Genomic DNA, 20005 nt, shown 5'->3' with positions numbered 1-20005 from the left:
ACCAATTGTTAAGTCCAGAAATCATACAAACATGATATGATCTTCAAGAATCAAGATGAACATAAAAGTAGAGAGAGAATTATCAAAGAATGATTAGATTGAGAGAGAGAAATTTACAGCTCATAATCTTGTTTACAAATCTGCTAATGACTTCGTTAATGACAATTACAAAGGGAAATACTATTTATACTAGGAATAGTAAAACTACACTAGTACAAAATAAAGCTATTCTAAGGAGAAACTTGAATACAACTTTAACGCTCTAACTTGAACCCAACATTAAGTACTTTGTACAAGGTAAAATGGATTATAATCAAATTACTGAGTGAGAGGATCAACAATCTCTCTCTATTTGATGATAACAAGACAACAATAAATGAAGTTGTCTTATCAAATAACAGTAAGGAAAAGTTACATATAAAGTACATGTCCCTTTTAATTGTTTTGGGATCTTTATCAGTGAGTCAATCTTTACTTAGAAAATTTTCTTAAGTGTAAGAAAAATTTAAAAGAAGGGAAACTGAAACTGAAAGCATATTCACTGACTTATAGATTGTCAGTGAATGTAAGAGTAACACTAGAACTCATAGACTTGTGTCCCTATTACTTTTTTCAGGGATCTTTTTCAGTGATGCACAAAAATACTTATATTAAATTCAAAGGAACTATTAGGACTGAAAATCAGTGTTAAATTGTATTCATCTTGAAAGTTAATTTTGTCTATAATTGTATAAAATAGTCATCGTGTTTGACTTTCTTGTAGTTTGACATTTGACTTTGAAGGGTTTAATCTTTGACCCTATAAATAGCATTTGCTTAGTGTAAATCTAAGTAAGAGCTCATTTGTAATATCTGATTAAGTAATAGAGGTTTGACCATTCTTTGAAGTTTGACTTTCTCTCTCAACCTACATCAAGTGTTCTTAATGATATATTCAGATTCTGCCATGGATTCAATGACGTCTACTTGAAGATTGATTCAAATGGAACAACAATTGGTATCAAAGTAGTAAATGCAAAGAAATCATTAGAAGAAATCAGAAATTTGAAGTTTTTTTAAGAATATTTTATGAAATTTATGTGTTCTTCATTTGTGTTCTTCATGTTCTTATCTTTTTATTGAGTTTGATCTGAAAATCTTTCAAAATTTTCTGTTTGTGTGTTAAAATTTTGATCATCGTGTGCGTAATTGATTTGTGAATATCTGTTGTTCACAAATTTTCAGATTTTAATCATTCTTTTAAGAGTTTTGTTTGATTTTATGTGTTTTTGAAATTTTTCGTGTTCTTGAATTTTTTTGTAAAATTCTATATTTTGATCCATTTTTGTATGAATTTTTGAAGTTTTTGTGTTTGTGTCATAGTTTAATCAAATTTCTTCTTTTAAATCTTTCAAAGTTTTGTTTTTACTATATTCTAAATCGCTCAATGTCTTGGAATAGGTAGCCGAATTATTCTTAAATTGCTTAATGTTTGTTTGACCGTATTCACTAAATCGCTCAAAGAGACCAAGTAAATCACTCAAGGGTATCTAGTTTAGGTAGTTCATCACGTGAGGCTTATCCAGATATAGCTAATCGATTGGCAAATTGTTTGACTTGGTGACCGGATTTCCAAATCGCTTGGCTGTGTGCTGTGTAAGGATATACTCTAAATCGGCTGGTAAATCGCTTGATACAGTGAGCGGATTCATCTAAATCGTTTGGCTTGATCGCTCATCTAAATCATTTGGCTTGATCGGATTAGCTTCCTCGCTCAAAGTCTTAGCCTTCATTGCTTACAACCTGTCCGGTTTAACTATAACTCGGACACTGGCTTGACCGAGTTTGTTTTTCCTCGCTCACTTGTTTTACCCGAATTTGTTCCCTAGTCAATTACTTAGTCGCGATCTTGTGTTCCTCGGACAACCCCGAACAAAGGGGTGTCCGATTTAGCCATCCTCGGTTATCTAGTCTCTCAATGTACCATTCGATTTAGGTATTAGTCGTCTACCATTCATCCATCCTTTTTGTTCTAACTCACTGATAGTCTCACACTGCTTAGCCATTCCCCAGACGTATTTTTTGTCCGTATTTGACTTAGTCAATTATACAACATTTCATCCAGATTTGTTAAATTTTTGAGAATTTTTATGTTTCTTATCTGTTTTGTTTTATTTTTTGAACTGTTTGAGAATCCTTAAACTGTTTTGCATCGCATAAAGTGTTTCTTATCAGTTTTAACTGTTTTTGACTGTTTTTAACAGTTTTCAACACTTTTATTGTTTTTACTGATTTTTGACAGTTTTTCGTCGATTTTCTAATTTCTCATCAGTTTTTGTGTTTTCTGATTTGTTTTTGATTTCTTTTTATCTGATTTCATCACATTAGATCCAGTGATCAATCTAATTTTGGAAAATGACAGTTTCTTTTGAGGGAAAGAATATGGAATTGAAAATTAAATTTTCTGAGATGGATATGAGCATACAGGATTATGAAGAGAAATATCTGAATGTGTTTTACGAAAATTATGCGAATATGGAGTATATTAAAAATTTAAAACGGGAGTATAAAGAAAAATGTGAACTTATTGAAAATGACTTCATATACAAGATTGAAAAGTTGGAAAACACTATCAGGTCTGTCAGAAAGGATTATGATGATGATTAAAAAACTTGGAGTACAGCTAATAAAGATCTATTCAATAAACTTTAAGACATGCAAAATGTGAGGAACTTTTATGAGAAAATTAATACAGAGATTGAGAACTTACCTGGAAAGGTTCATGAATTTGAGAGTGATTTGATTGAATTAAGAGGTTACTGGAATTAGAAAAGAAGAAAGTGTTGGAAACTGAGAAGATTTTGAATGTTGAAAGGAATGAGTTTAAGAAAGAGAAGAAGAGATTTTTTGAAGAAGAGAAAAGATTTGGTGCTAAACGCGTATCTTATGAAAATAAGAGAAACTCTCTTGAGCTGAACGCTAAATTACTTTTAAAGCAAATCTCAGATTTTGAGCAGCTGATAAACTTGGAACGAGCCAAGAAGGATAAAGAGAAGAAAGATATCACAGAAGAATGTATGAGCCAGACTCAGAAATTAGCTGACAACATTGCTCTAAAGCAGAAGGCTTTAGATGAAGAAAAGAAGCAATTTGCTCTTGAAAAAAGAAATACTACAATCAAACATACAACTATTGCTAAAGAGCTTGCTGAAAAGAAAAAGTGGCTCGACATCGTTTATGAGAATGAGAAAAGCAGCTCAGATGAAGAAAGAAGAGAGTTTAATAATCAGAAGAAGAAGTTTGAAATGCTTAAAAAGGAGTTAGAAGAAAAACTCTTGGATACTTCAAGGAAATTGTCTGATCTAAAGACAGAACTTGAAACTGAATTGAAGATGAGAACAGAACTCAAAAATAAGTATGATTTAGGTACTGTGGAAAGAGACCAGCTTTTACAGAAAGTCAAAGACTTTTCTTGTGCTCAAAGCTCAATTGGTTCTCCTTCTCAGTGTAAAACCAGCTTCTATGACTGTTCCAAATCGAACAGTTATTCAAGCAGCCCTAAATCAACTATTTCTAAGAACTATTCTCGTTCTTCTAATCAGTATTATCAAGGATATGTCATTGGATCACCCAATTACTCTTCAAAGGTTAAAAGCATTTGGGTTAATAAATCTGAATCTGTTTCATCCTGTACCCCTGTTGTTACTAATAATCTTCCTCGTTATGTAAGATCTACTACTGATTTGATTCATCTTAGCAAGAGAAGAATCATGTGCTCCACATGCAAAATAACAGATTTTGTGAACAAGAAGACATACAACAGATGGAGTGTAGACAACAAATATCAGAAGGATTGGAAAGGTAAGAATATGTATGATTACAATAATTGGTATGGATCATATTATGTATACAATCATCCTGTTAAAAGTGCTAAAAAGAAAACATCTAATAAAAATAGGTGGTTTGACAGTTATAACATCCCACAACCTGACACGAACAAAAAAGGACCCAAATTCGTTTGGGTACCAAAATCAGTTTGATCATATTTTGCAGGTGTGTCAAGTTTGCGCTGATCAGAATATCATATCATTGATGCACTAATGCAGGGGGAGTTGTAATCTGTTCCAAACGAGGCTCCTGAACAACACAGTTCAGGACCCGTGCTTTAACGAGTATGGTTTCTAAACACTCAGTTTAGAACCCGTGTTAAAATGTTTCCTTTAATTTTTCTTGAGCTGAACTGAAACATTACTATAATCTACTTTCTAGGGGGAGTCTCTAGAAGTTTTAAATAAATATTTTCGGGAAGTGAACAAAATGTGTTTTTGGAAACGAGTACATTTTCTGAATAGGTATTTCCTGAGATTTTACTTGCGTAATTTCTCATCGAACATAACTCCAATACTTGTTTCAACTATTCTTCAAACTGTTATTATTATGTCTCTTAAAATAATATTTTTTTCGGTGATAATACGCTCGTTTGTATTCAAAGGTTGATTTTCTGATTTTTGTTTTACCTTGATTGATATACACTTCATTTTTATAATTAGAATCTGTAAACTCGTACTTACAGATCTTCATTCATTTCTCTCGCACATTAAATAATCTGGTCATTGTCGCATCATTCTTTCATTGATTGTGCTTAATGCCAAATATCTTGATCAATTTTTATCTGATCATTTTGCTTTATATGAAATACTAATTTTGATCAACTCTTTTGATCATATGAGCATACTGTATTTAGGAGGGACTGAGTGCTTAACAGAAATACCTCTATGGAATGTCAGAACCGACAAACCTACCCAAGAAGACAACCATATCTTAGTGAGCATTAAATACAAAAGAGTTTGTGTACTGAGATTAAAATGAAAAAGAGAGGGGTAGTTGTTGTGAGCTAAAAGAATTGATGAGAGTTGTGTCAGGATTAAAAGAATACAAGATCCTGTTCTGAACTTCAAATTACCGGGCATACCACATAATCTATTAGTTCTCAATTCTTTCGAGACTAATATTGAAAAAGGCAAAGCCCAAGCCAATTCTTGTCACAACCCCACCAGCTACTCATTTATATCTTAACAGATAAGTGTTTCAATAACACTTGGGGCATGTAGCTCACAATCTATCAGTTTCTCATTTGGAGAAAGTTGATATTGAAACAAAAGGATATATGCCCCCCCTTCAAGTCTTTTTGATCACATATTAAGTCAAAAAAATTTGTGTAGTCCACACGATTTATCATTTTGAGCTTAAACAGAAGCATTAGTTGCTTTATCTTTCTACACTATATATATTATGCAAATTATATGTTATTTTGCGGAAACATTCATAGATATACTTTTATAAGATATCGATGATTGAATGGAAGACCTGGTGAGATGAGTCTCATAAAGTCTCATATATACAGTACATCCGTAGTACTGAGTATATTTGTTATACTCACAGGCCAATCTTTTTATAAGATTGAAAACAATTTCATACGTTGAAATTGGTTGTTACCTTCCCATTCTCCTTAATATTAAAAGATTATACAAGTGGATTTGAAAAGATCTGCTTACAATTTTATGAATTGATGGTTTTCACTGAAGATTTCATTCATTCTTGTGTATGATGTAATGATTCTCATTTCATCATAAGGGGGAGTATGTAATAATGAATGAAATTTTCATTTTTGAACGATATAAGGGGAATATGTTATAAAGATCAAGGGGGAGTAACAACAAAGATCGGCAAAAGACTCAAAAGGAGTGTGACTGGAGATTATTACAAAAGATTATTCCTGTGCTACAATGTCTGAGAGTTGTTGAATGTGAAGATCAATTCTACAACAATTTTCTGATAAATATTATCTTTGAAGAGAAAGTGCATTAAAGATCAAATCTAAAGATTGTTATTGTTTTTGTTCTACATTGTCACAAGAGAAGATCATCGTTGTTCTACATTCGAGGGGGAGAATGTTTGAAGATCTTTCTCAACAAATGATCGTCTAAAGTGTTTGTGTAAAAGTCATAAAGTGCCTAAAGTGACAAAGATCAAATGAGTTTCAATGCGTGCAAATTCTTTCAAGCCTGAATACAAAGGGGGAGAATGTTAGGACTGAAAATCAGTAATAAATTGTATTCATCTTGAAAGTTAATTTTGTCTATAATTGTATAAAATAGTCATCGTGTTTGACTTTCTTGTAGTTTGACTTTTGACTTTGAAGGGTTTAATCTTTGACCCTATAAATAGCATTTGTTTAGTGTAATTCTAAGTAAGAGCTCATTTGTAATATCTGATTACGTAATAGAGGTTTGACCATTCTTTGAAGTTTGACTTTCTCTCTCAACCTACATCAAGTGTTCTTAATGATATGTTTAGATTCTGCCATGGATTCAATGATGTCTACTTGAAGATTGATTAATATGGAACAACATGAACTATTACAAGTGTTTCAGTACATGTCTAGACTTACAAAATATAAGAATAATCAATGAAAGTAGACATAGTAAATAGTTTGTTCAGTGAAAGAGAGAAGTACAAGAGAAATAACTAGTCTAAGTTTTTCAGATTAATGTAAACAGGTACATCTTCTCCGAGTTCTTTTCGATGTCAAAATTCCTTTCTGATCCTTATGTCCATCGCTTCACCAAATACGTCATCATTCAGCCAATATCGAAGATATGCAAGATGTTCCATTGCATAGAGATATAACTCTGACATTCTTTGAAAGTTGATTTCGCCATGATAGTCAAGGAAAAATAATTCCTATATCAGGCTTGAAGTGCACAGTGTTGGGTACATAAGGACCCTTCGCTGGCAATGAAAGATTCAGCATAGAGATGTCAAGATTTTTTGAAGCCTTCAGGACTTCATCTAAGGAGAACTTTGTTTCATGTTCATTCCTCAGGGATGGTCCATCATTAGGGCTTGATGGTATTTTTCTCCTTCCTCCTTTCTTCAGCGTTGGCAATTTAGGGACTACGACATATCAGGACACCTTCTTCATCAACTCGTTGATGATGTCTTTGATAATCATCTTATGTCTTGACTTTGAGTGTTGCTTGTCGGATCTCCGGCCATTTGCTATAGCCATATTCGCCAAGATAGGAGGGGTACTCGATCACGACCTCGAGATTGTCCCCGGTGATGAGCATGCAAAGCAGCATCCTACCATCTTTTGATCATCCGCTGATACTGGCGCTCTTGATTGGGTGAGGGATGATTCACTTATTGATACTTGCTTCGCTCCAGCGCTTGTCCCGCTCTGCCAGCTTCAAGTTATTTTTGTGCTCAGCTTCTGCAAGAGATAGGAGCTTAGCTTGGGCCTGGACATCAGTCACCTTCATTTTGGACTTTCTCTTGGGAAGAACTTTTTCGGCTAGAGACTTGGCCAGCTTTAAGCTATCCTTAGTCTGTTTCTTTTGGATTGCCAATTCTTCCTCAGCTCTTAAGGCCTTGAGCCTTTCAGCTTCTGTTAGGAAGTCGAACTCACCACCACTAGAGGTACGAAGAGGAATTTTTACTCTAGTTTGGCCGAGTGACTCCTTGAGCTGAGTCATCTGCTGGTCGGTAGGAGAGCTAGGGGGTAGGGTTCTCAGGGACCCATTCCAGCCGACCGTAGGTAGTAGAAGGTATCTCAAGTTGATATAGGGAGGTGATGAGTACCTGAGAAGAGGAGTCTTCAAACAAGGGTTGGGTAGTTTGGAATAATACCTTTAAGTTCCCTTCTCCAGCGATGCCTTTGCCTTTCGACTTAGGGCGCTAGTTCTTTTCAGATGCTGGCTCTTCTTCCTTTTGCTCCCCCTTGGATACAGAATCTCTGAGGACAACTCCTTTGGTGATAGTGGTAGGATGCTGGTACTGGATGGTGAAGTCGTCTTCATCGTCATCATCATTGTCGTCATCTAGGTCGCTGTCGGAGTCAGGGAGATCAGAAGAGTCACCTTCCTCATCATCATCTTCATCTTCCACATCACCAACAACAGGTGCAGAGGTGGTGGGAAGGTCATCATCACGAGCTTCTGCTTGGATGGCAACAAGGTTCTCAACTGTAGCAGCTTCACTGGAGGTTGGGATATCACAGACAACCTCAGCTTCAGCTTCAGCTCTAGGACTTTCAGCTTTAGCTTCATTGGTTGCTGGAGCAGAGTTTTCAGCAGGAGCATCAGTAGATGGTCCAGCAGCGTTCGACCTCATATGCCCCTCTTTGGCGATGGCTTGAGAGCATAAGCCATAGAGTTGGTTAACATTGCGGATTTGAAGTACCATCATCTATTCTAGTCGCGTCAGAGCACTGGCTAGGCTGTTCATCGCTTCACGTGCTTCGTGAAGCTGAGCACGGTCATCAGCGGTGAATGAAGAGGAGTCACCGGTGTTGGTTGGCGAAGAGCAACCAGAACTTGTTGTAATAGCTCCACCTGCTAGAGAGATTGAGCTTGTGCATCATCATCCCTGCTTGTGAGAGAAACTATGGCTTCAACATTTGCTCGCACAACCTCTTGAAGAGAGGAGAGTTAGCTCTTTACGTCTTGGACTTCAGCCCTGATAGCTGAGAGTTCTGCAACATCGTCTTCTTTTTTAGGCATGTTCTTATGGACCTTGTCCATCTTGATTAGGACAGTTTCGATGACTGAGAGGATTAGCTTGACATCCATTTTCATGTCGTACTTCTCTTCATCCATGGCTTAAGCTTCAGACGGACCTGAAAAAGAGTGTGAGTATGCAAAAGGAATCTCTTGGTTAGAAGAAATGAAGGGGCACGAGTGTGGAATACCTGAGGGGTCTTCAGTGTTATCTGAAAGATTAACACTGGTATGCTCCATGCTGCACTCCTGAGGATGAGCACCAGTTTGCTGAGGAGTCTCGAGAGGAGCTACCTCAGGTCCAGTGGTGAGTGTCTCAACATCAGTGAGGACTGGTACTGATGAATCATGAACGTTTGTAGCGACCAAGGATGGATAAGAAGAGAAGATGGCTGAGAGAGATTGTGGGTGTTTAGCGGTGGCGGTGCTTATTTTACACCTTCAGTGATTTGAGTCATTGAGGCGATTGGGAGAGGTACCACTGATATGACAATGATGTCAGGGGTCACTGGAGAGCTTGGAAAGTTAACTGAAGGTGCTTCAGGGGTTAGGCTTGTTTCAATAACTAAGACCTGTTGAGAGGTCACAGTCAGAGATGAGGTTATCCCCTTTTTGTCCTTCTTGGCTCTCTAAGGAGAACCAAGAGTTGGTTGAGATGGTTTTTTGGATGAAGTGGTTGTGGTGGTAGGGTTAGACTTGGGGGGGGATTTCCCTTTTTTTGGCCACCTGAGGAGGAGAAGGAGGGAAGGAAGAGAATTGCACCACTGAAGATAATGCAACATCTCCATCCCCAAGCTTGTGATCCAGAACCTTGCATCTAAGCCTGCAGACAGGGAGGTTACCTTCCTTTGAGTATTTTTCACCAAAGATATTGACAAAGACCATAGAAAGGAACCTGGTGTAGGGCACAACTTTCTCCCTCTGGCGCTTGTTCAACTTCAGAGCTAGGTCATCAAAGATGATGGCAGCGTAGTTGATTGGGCGAAGTTGGATCACTGAAACACCTACGATGAGAGCAACTCGGGAAGCCTGATCCTGTCTGCCAATATTACCACCCATGGACTGGATGAAGTGATAGAAGAGATATTGCCAGACCGCTGACATGCGGTTCTTCTTAATCTTTGACAGCAACTTGAGGGGCTCGCTGGAGTCTTTCATCATTGGCCATTGGTAGCCAATGTCATCGAGGCAGGCGATGATCTAAGTAGTGGAGGGTTCGCTGGTAAAGGGACCCTTGGGGAATCGAAGAGCGTGCCTTAGAGTGGCCACGCCAAAGCTGACAGTCATCCTGTTGAAGGTGAAAGAGATTTTCTCCACCTGACAAACGTTCTTGTCCTCTTCTCACACCACCTCAGAAGTCATCCAAAACTGTTGAAGGACCTCCCAAACCATGACAGGTTCATGGTTGAGAGCATAAGTGAGTGGGGACATGCGGAGGAAAGCAGCAGCATCCTCGTAGGTGGTTTTGTTTGTAGGAATGTCCAACAAGGCAATGTGGTTATTGGCCTTGAAGGAGATGTCTTCCACAACAAAGTTCACGTTCTTAACAACCATTTTATGTTTTTGGTAAGAAAATAAGAAGGAGAAAAATAGTTTATATTAGTAGTCCAATATTTTTTTTTTAGTTTTAGAACAATAAAACTTCTTTTGAAAAATCCGCATATGAGATATTAGGATTTTTCAAGTAGATTAGTGTTTTGAAACAAGATTTTATCCAAGAATAAGAATGTGTTATTAATCTTTCTGTTTGTGATTTAAGAGAACAAGGTTCTTAAAATCTCAAACATTTGTTTCATAGAAAGAAGGAGAACAGGTCAATATGCAAATAAAGTTATCAACCTTAGAGTTCTTTGAAGAAGGTTGAAGGAAATGAGTGTTTGTAATATTCGAGTTATAAGTTTTGATTTAAGATTTTTGAATATATATATATATATATTATATATATATATATGTGTGTGTGTGAAGTGTGTGAAGGTGATGAGGAGTGTGAATAGCCGACTTTTGTAAACCGAACAAGTCTCAATCGGAGTTCATCTTAAACCGCTCAAGTGTTGACCGGGGTTCACTCTAAATCTCTCATGTATTAACCGGGTTCATCTAAACCGCTCACGTGTTATTCGATGTAATCCTAAACCGCCCAACTGTTATCCGGTTTAGAGCTAAACCGCTCAAGCCATGCCCGGATTTCCTCGTTTTATTCTAAGTCATTGTCCAAATTTCATATCCGGACAGTGATGACGGATTCCTTATCTGACTAATTTGATTAAGTCCCACTATCAGTTTTGTCATGGATTCAAACCGCGAGAGAGAGATGTAATGGCGGTGTAATCGCGAGAGAGAGTTGTAATGGCGGTGTAACCACGAGAGGGATGAAATGGCGGTGTAACCGCAAGAGAGATGTAATGGCGGTGTAACCGCGAGAGAGAGATGGAATGGCGGTGTAACCGTGAGTGAGAGATGTGATGGCGGTGTAACCGCAAGAGAGATGAAATGACGGTGTAACCGCAAGAGAGATATCATGGCGGTGTAATCGAGAGAGAGATGTAATGGCGGTGTAACCGCGAGAGAGAGATGGAATGGCGGTGTAACCGCGAGAGAGATATAATGGCGGTTTAACCACGAGAGAGATGAATTGGCAATACAACCACGAGAGAGATGTAATGGCAGTGTAACCGCGTGAAAGATGAAATGACGGTGTAACCGTGAGAGAGATGAAATGGCGGTGTAACCGAGAAGGAAATAGATAAATATTTGTATCTGTACAGGTTTAATTTTAAACTGCTAGTTTGGAAAGTAAGTTGTTTATATGAGATTTATACACTCACTAGACCTTTTGGGTCTAACGCTCAGTTGTTGGACTAACCGGTTTTGAAGGTCAACATACCACGTAGGATAAAGGCAACGGGAAAGTTTAGAAATGATAAAATTTAGTTGTTCCCAAATGTATTGAAGTAAGTTTTTGTTAGTCTGTATTTTGTAAACAATATTGCATTATGTGTTATGAGTATTATCATATGGATTATCTTAATTGTGGAAATGAGTGGGATGTTACAGTTGGTATCAGAGCATTAGTTTAAGAGATCTTGGTATTTGCTAAATACTTAGACTTAAACTAGAAATGTGAAAGTTAAGATAATAGGTTTCACTAGGACTATGAACATGGGGAATATGTTATAGCTGAACCTATTATGAGAAAGATAGATTATATATGACTGATATAATCTGAGTTATGGATAGACTTGAAGATAAACGTGTTATTATGATTTGATTATATGAATAATCATATGTGTTTAAATGTGCAGAAAGAGACGTATAACTGAAAAATGGCAGATAATCTTAATCAATCGGAAAGGACCTCTACCGGTTATGGAAGAGGTCGGGGAAGAAGAAATGTAACACAAGAAGAGAACCTACAACATGTAATGACAATAGAAATGCGACGTCATAGCAGAGGTCAAGGATGAGGTAGAGGTAATAGACAAGAACAAGAATTGTCGGCCCAAGAAAGTTCAATGTCTGGTCGTGGTAGAGGAAGAGCAAGGGGTGGACACAATGTTCCTGATTCCGGATATATTACCCAAGAAATGGTGGTAGCAGAGTTGGGAAAGTTCCAAGAAAGTTTGGTAAACTTATTGGGACGTACAACCCAAAATAATCCAGAAGTAGTAAGAAATCCTGATTATCAGGAAGAAGCCGGACTAGTACACCGGTAACTGGTACATCTGTACCCCTTACTTCGTCCTCAGTACAGAAAGGAGGGGATATCAAGATGTTTCTTGCCTGTAAACCTCCTAAATTTTCTGGGGAACGTGACCCTGTTAAAGCCATATGTTGGCTTAAAGAGATAGAGCTGAGTTTACAAATTAGTGAAAGTGCAGAAGAGGACAAAGTCATGTTTGCTGTATCCCGTCTGAGATCAAGTGCTTTGTACTGGTGGGAAGTTCTGTCAAGTTCAGATCCAAACATTTTGAAAACCATGTTGTGGGAAGAATTTGTGATCAAGTTTAAAATGCAGTATTGTCCTAAAGCTACAGTACGAAAGTTAGAAGATGATTTCCTTTGTCTTGAACAAGGAAACATGTCAGTCCGCCAGTATACAGAAGTTTTCATGGAACAATCTGGGTTGCTGAAGCCTGTATCATATCTGAAAATAGTAAGGTGATAAAGTATATCTGGGGTTTGGAGTCAAATCTTCAGAAGTATGTGATATCCAGGTATCCGACAACGTTTCAAGCAGCAGTTGATGCCACTGAAATTCTGGAGCAAGACATTAACCGACAACCACAAGAAAAGGTTGGAGAGAAAATAAAGGAGCAAGCTACAATAACTGATTTCCGTAGACCAAGGTTTATGGAAAATTTGAATCGACCAGTCTCAAGGTTTGCTGATAGGGCATGTACCCGATGTCACAAAATACATCAGGGAAACTGCAATATAGAGTCGCGAGTATGTTTTAAATGTCAGGAACCAGGACGTATAGCTCGGGCCTTTCGAATGACGCGAAGATGTTTTACTTGTAATTCATCTCAACATGTAAACGCCGATTGTGCACAAGCGAAGGGACGAAGGTTTAGATTTGCTGGAGGTCGAGGATCTGGATATTATGGGGGGCAAGGATTGGGTTATGTGCCAACAGGTCGTGGGTTAGTGGATAATCGAATTGACCCAGGTGGTCGGGGAGAGATAAGACGTGGGGAGTCTACAAGAGGGAGAGCCTTTCAGATGACGAGAGGCGAGGCAGAAAAGCATCCTGAGGTGGTAACAGGTACATTCCTTGTTTTTTCAGTATGTGCCAAAAGTTTTTTTTGACTCGGGTGCAAATCGTTCTTTTGTGTCACCATCGTTTGTTAACTGCACACATTTAGAATCCAAAGCATTAAGTGAGGATCTAATTGTGGAAATAGCAAACGATAGTGAAGTATTGATTAAGGAAAGATTAGATGAATGTTTCATAACTATAGAAGGATGTGAGGTGCCTATACAACTATTTCCTTTGCCTTTAAGGGAATTTGATATAATTATAGGCATGGATTGGTTAGCTAAAAACCAGGCTAACGTAGTCTGTGATGAGAAAATGATCCATATAGACTTACCGGAAAAGGAAAGGTTGTGATTTATGGGGATCGACGGGATCGTTACTCTAGCCTTATTTCGGTTTTAAAGGCTCGAAAGTATGTACAGAAGGGATGTGTTAGTTTTCTTGCATATGCTATAGATATGAAGAAAGAAATAGAAAAGATGGAAGATATCCCAGTTGTGAGGGAATTTCCAAAAGTATTTTCAGAAGATTTGATAAGCTTACCTCTGGATCGAACAATTGAATTTCAAATAGAATTATTTCCTGGAGCAGCACCCGTTGCGCGTGCACCATATAGATTAGTTCCTTCTGAATTAAAGGAGTTAATGTCGCAATTGAAAGAATTGTTGGATAAAGGTTTTATCCGACCAAGTACTTCTCCATGGGATGCACCGGTGCTATTTGTAAAGAAGAAGGATGAATCAATGAGGATGTGCATTGATTACCGGGAGCTGAATAATCTGACAAAAAAAAAATAAGTATCCTCTCCCAAGAATTGATGATTTTTTGATCAATTGGTTGGGGCTACTTATTTTTCGAAAATTGATTTACGGTTCGATTATCATCAATTGAAGATTCGAAATGAAGATGTGTCGAAAACAGCATTCCGTACACGTTATGGTCATAACGAATTTCTGGTTATGCCATTTGGACTCACAAATACGCCTGCAACCTTTATGGACATGATGAATAGGGTGTGTCATCCCTATCTTGATAAATTTGTGATTGTCTTGATTGATGATATTCTGATATATTCTCGGTCGGAAGAAGAGCATGCTCATCATTTGAAATTACTCTTGGACTTGCTGAAACGAGAGATATTGTATGCTAAAATGTCAAAATGTGAATTTTGGCTGCTAGAAGTTCAGTTTTTGGGGCATGTTATCTCAAAAGAAGGCATTAAAGTAGATCATTTGAAGATTAAAGCCATTGAAAGGTGGGAAGTCCCAAGGACTCCAACTGAAATTAGAAGTTTTCTGGGATTAGCTGGGTATTATCGTAAGTTTATACAAAATTTCTCTCAAATAGCTACTCCATTAACAAAGTTGACAAATAAAAATGTGAAATATGAGTGGGATGAAGCACAAGCTCAGGCCTTTCAGATGTTAAAGGACAAGTTATGAAGTACACCAATTCTATCCTTGCCAAATGGAATGGAAGATTTTGTGGTATATAGTGATGCGTCAAAAATGGGTTTGGGTTGTGTATCTGATGCAACGTGGAAAGGTAATAGCTTATGCTTCCAGACAGTTAAAAGAGCATGAAAGGCAATATCCTACTCATGATATGGAATTGGCGGCAGTAGTATTCGCTTTGAAAATATGGAGGCACTACCTATACGGAACGAAATGTCAAATTTTCACAGATCATAAAAGCTTGCAACATCTGTTTCATCAGAAAGATCTGAATATGCGTCAAAGAAGATGGTTGGAATTGGTAAGTGATTATGACTGTGAAATTTTGTATCATCCAGGAAAGGCAAACATAGTGGCTGATGCGTTAAGCCAACAAGAGAAAAGTGGAACTATCAAAACTATAGCTCTACGGGTTGAGTTATTACCAAGTATTCAAGAAGAGTTACGAGAGTTTCAACTATAAGATTAAACAGGTAAGATTGAGTGGATTAATATCTGATATGGTGAGAGATGATAGAGAATTCTAGAAATTTCAGAACATAATTTGGGTACCATGCTATGGTAATCTCAGGGAACGCATTTTGGGTGAGGCTCATAAGTCACGTTTCATAATTCATCCAGGTACAAATAAAATGTATCGGGATTTGAAGCAACACTWTTGGTGGCCAGGTATGAARAARRATATAGCTAAGCATGTTGAGCAATGCCTAACATGTCTTCAGGTAAAGATTGAACACCAACGCCCTTATGGTAAGTTGCAATCTTTAGAAATTCCAGTGTGGAAGTAGGATCACATCACTATGGATTTCATAACCAAATTGCCGAGAACATCAAAAGGTTATGATGCTATATGGGTGATAGTAGATCGGTTATCCAAATCTGCASRCTTCTTACCTATGAAAGAGTCATATTCGATGGAGAGATTGGCAAAACTATACATTGTTGAGGTAGTGACACATCATGGTGTTCCTCTATCAATAGTTTCTGATAGAGATAGTCGACTCACTTCTATGTTTTGGAAGAGTTTCCAAATAGAGACGGGTTCACAGATTAAGTTAAGTACATCTTATCACCCTCAAACTGATGGACAAAGTGAACGAACTATCCAAACGTTAGAAGATATGCTTAGAGCGTGTGTAATTGATTTTGGAGGATCATGGGATAGTCATTTGGCTTTGGTGAAATTTGCATACAACAATAGCTACCATTCAAGTATTCAAGCATCACGTTTTGAGGTTTTGTATGGACGAAAATGTCAAACTTCTTTATGTTGGAATGAAATAGGAGAAAAACAGTTAACTGGGCCTGAGTTAATTCAGCAAATTGCAGATAAAATTGGGGTAAACGGGAACGAATGAAATTAGCACAGGATAGACAAAGAAGTTATGTAGATAAACGTCGAAATTTGATTGAATTCCAAGAAAGTGATTAATGTTAAAGGTATCACCTTGGAAAGGAATGGTACGCTTTGGAAAAAAAGGTATGTTGGACCATTCCCTATTATTGAAAGGATTGGGGAAGTGGCCTACAAGCTAGAACTTCCTTTAGTGTTAAGTGGAATCCATGACAGGTTTCATGTGCCAAATTTAAGGAAGTATCTAATAAGCCTGGATGTGGCAGTACTGTTACTTGATATTAAGGTGGATGAAAAGTTATGCTTCGAAGAAACCCCTGAACAGATTACTGAATACAAGGTGAAGAAACTACGAAATAAATAAGTTGGGTTAGTAAAGGTTCAGTGGCGATATCATAAAGGACCAGACGCCACCTGGGAATCAGAATTAGAGATGCGGATGAATTATCCCTACCTTTTTGCCAAAATGGAATTCCGGGACGAAATTCTTTTAAGGCGGGAATGTTGTAATATTCGAGTTATAAGTTTTGATTTAAGATTTTTGAATATATATATATATATATATATATATTATATATGTGTGTGTGTGTGTGAAGTGTGTGAAGGTGATGAGGTGTGTGAATAGCCAACTTTTGTAAAAGACGGCGGCCATACACTTGCTATAAATAGCAATTGTATGTTAATTGTAAGGGTTTTGGTTTCTAAGAGTTTTCTTCATATATTGAGGGAGTAAAGTGCAGGTTCAATCCATTCAACATTTTAAGGTGAGTGTATTATGCTTTGAAGTATTAGTTGTTTCATAAGAATTCAATTGCTGTTAAAACTTGCTCGTTATGAACTGCTTTACATAACATCCAGATATCTCTTAAACCAGACAAAGGGTGACCGGATATCCACCTAAACCGGACAAGTCTCAATCGGAGTTCATCTTAAACCGCTCAAGTGTTGACCGGGGTTCACTCTAAATCGTTCATGTATTAACTGGGTTCATCTAAACCACTCACGTGTTATTCGATGTAATCCTAAACCGCCCAACTGTTATCCGGTTTAGAGCTAAACTGCTCAAGCCACTCCCGGGTTTCCTCTTTTTATTCTTAGACATTGTCCGGATTCCATATCCAACTAAATTTGATTAAGTCACACCATCAGTTTTGTCATGGATTCAAATCGTGAGAGAGAGATGTAATGGTGGTGTAACCGCGAGAGAGAGTTGTAATGGCGGTGTAACCGTGAGAGGGATGAAATGGCGCAGTAACCGCGAGAGAGATGTAATGGCGGTGTAACCGCAAGAAAGAGATGGAATGGCGGTGTAACCGCGAGAGAGAGATGTAATGGCTGTGTAACCGCGAGAGAGATGAAATGGCGGTGTAACTGCGAGAGAGATATATTGGTGGTGTAACCGAGAGAGAGAAGTAATGGTGGTGTAACCGCGAGAGAGAGAGAGAGAGATGGAATGACGGTGTAACCGCGAGAGAGATATAATGGCGGTGTAACCGCGAGAGAGATGAAATGACAGTACAACCGCGAGAGAGATATAATGGCAGTGTAACCGCGTGAAAGATGAAATGGAGGTGTAACCGTGAGAGAGATGAAATGACGGTGTAACCGAGAGGGAAATAGATAAATATTTGTATCTGTACAGGTTTAATTCTAAATTGCTAGTTTGGAAAGTAAGTTGTTTTTATGAGATTTATACACTCACTAGACCTTTTGGATCTAACGCTCAGTTGTTGGACTAACCGATTTTGCAGGTCAACATACCACGCAGGATAAAGGCAAGGGGAAAGTTTAGAAATGATAAAATTTAGTTGTTCCCAAATGTATTGACGAAAGTTTTTGTTAGTCCGTATTTTCTAAACAATATTACATTATGTGTTATGAGTATTATCATATGAATTATCTTAATTGTGGAAATGAGTGGGATATTATAGTGTTCTTGAGAGTTCTTGCTTGCAAAGTCTTTTTGGCAGAGGTTCGTCAAAGATTTTTGTAAGCGTAAAGAAAATATGAGGGAAGAGATCCCATATTTATAGGTAGGAGGAGAGAGGAAAAATATGATGATAGACGAAAGGCCAAGATGAGAAATATGGCAAATTCTCATCCATGATCGGATGGAAGATAAAGTATGTCGCGAGTGTGTCAGACCTTTTTGTGCATCTCAAAACGTTCGTATTGGTAACAGAGAATGTTGTCTTTAAGACGGTTCATTAACTATTTATTTTAAAACGAAAATGTTTTAAGAAACTTGAAGAGTCACATTTAGTGATAGGATAATCACTGAATAAAAAACTTTTAAAACATTTTGATCACTGAAGAAAGAGAGCTTCAGTGATAGTTTTAAGTTTTTAGGAAAATAACAAGTTAACATACCTTAGAGAGAGTAGATACATTTACTCAAGAGTTCAATGATATAGATAGAACACTGAATCATTTCCCTAATTGATTGATGTGTATAGCTGAAGACAATTATTCTTCAGTGTTTAGCATTCCCAGTTCGCTGATCAAGATGTTAAATCTTGTCTCATCAAGAGGTTTGGTGAAAAGTTCAGCGAGCTGATAATCAGTTGGAACAAAGTGAAGCTCAATATCACCATTCATAACATGATCTCTGATAAAACGATATATGATCTCTATATGTTTGGTCTTGGAGTGAAGTACAAGGTTGTTTGCAATTGCAATAGCACTAGTGCTATCATAATAGATAGGAATCTTTGAGAACTGAAGATCGTAGTCTTTCAGCTGGTTTTTCATCCAATGAACTTGGGCTCAACAACTTCCAGTAGCTACATATTCATCTTCAACGATTGATGTGGACACTGAATATTTGCTTCTTAATTGTCCATCTCACCAACTTTCCAGCTAGAAGCTGATAGCCTCCAATGGTGCTTTTCCTATCGATCTTGCAACCTGCAAAATCGCTATCCGAATAACCTATTAGGTCAAAACTTGAACCCTTAGGGCACTAGTGACCCAAGTTAGGAGTTCACTTCAAGTATTCGAAAATGTATTTTACAGCGATCAGATAGAATTCCTTAGGTTCAGATTGTTATCGTGCACATAAGCAAGTATAATACATGATATCTGGTCGACTAGCTATGAGATACAATAGGGAGCCGATCATTCCTCTATAAACAGTTACGTTTACAGGCTTTCCATTTGGATCCTTATTGAGAAAGAGTGGAGGAGCCATTGGAGTCTTCATAGATGTGCTATTATATAGATCAAACTTCTTCAGCATGTCGCGGACATACTTACTTCGACTGATAAAGATGCCTTTATCTGATTGCTTGATCTGGATACCTAAAAAGAAGGTTAGTTCTCCCATCATACTCATCTGGTATTCTTTCTTTATGCGATCAGTGAATCGAAAACATAAAGAGGGATTTGTGGAGCCAAAAATAATATCATCGACATAAATTTGGACTAGAATGATATGACATTTAAGTTTCCTAAGAAATAAGGTCTGGTCAATCTTTCCACGAACAAATTTCTCAAAAATAATACCAGGCACGGGGAGCTTGTTTTAACCCATAAAGAGGTTTATCCAAACGATAGACATGGTTTGGATACTTAGGTTCAAGAAACCCTGGAGGTTGTTCAACATAAACATCCTCTTGAAGTTTTCCATTAAGGAAAGCGCGCTTTACATCCATTTGGTAGACTTTGATGAATCTATGGGCAGCAAAGGCTAGGAAGAGTCGAATTGCTTCGAGTCTAGCCACTATTGTGATGATCTCATCATAATCGATTCCTTCTTCTTGTCTATAATCCTAAGGAACAAGTCGAGCCTTGTTACGGGTTACCACACCTTCTTCATCTAATTTTTTACGATAAACCCATTTGGTGCCTATTACTATCTTGTCAGATGAACGTGAGACAATGTACCATACTTTGTTCC

Source organism: Cynara cardunculus (genome assembly GCF_001531365.2).
Source record: "Cynara cardunculus var. scolymus isolate 2C chromosome LG 2, CcrdV1, whole genome shotgun sequence".
NCBI classification, from domain to species: Eukaryota; Viridiplantae; Streptophyta; class Magnoliopsida; order Asterales; family Asteraceae; genus Cynara; species Cynara cardunculus.
Note: the sequence above shows the minus strand (reverse complement) of the source record.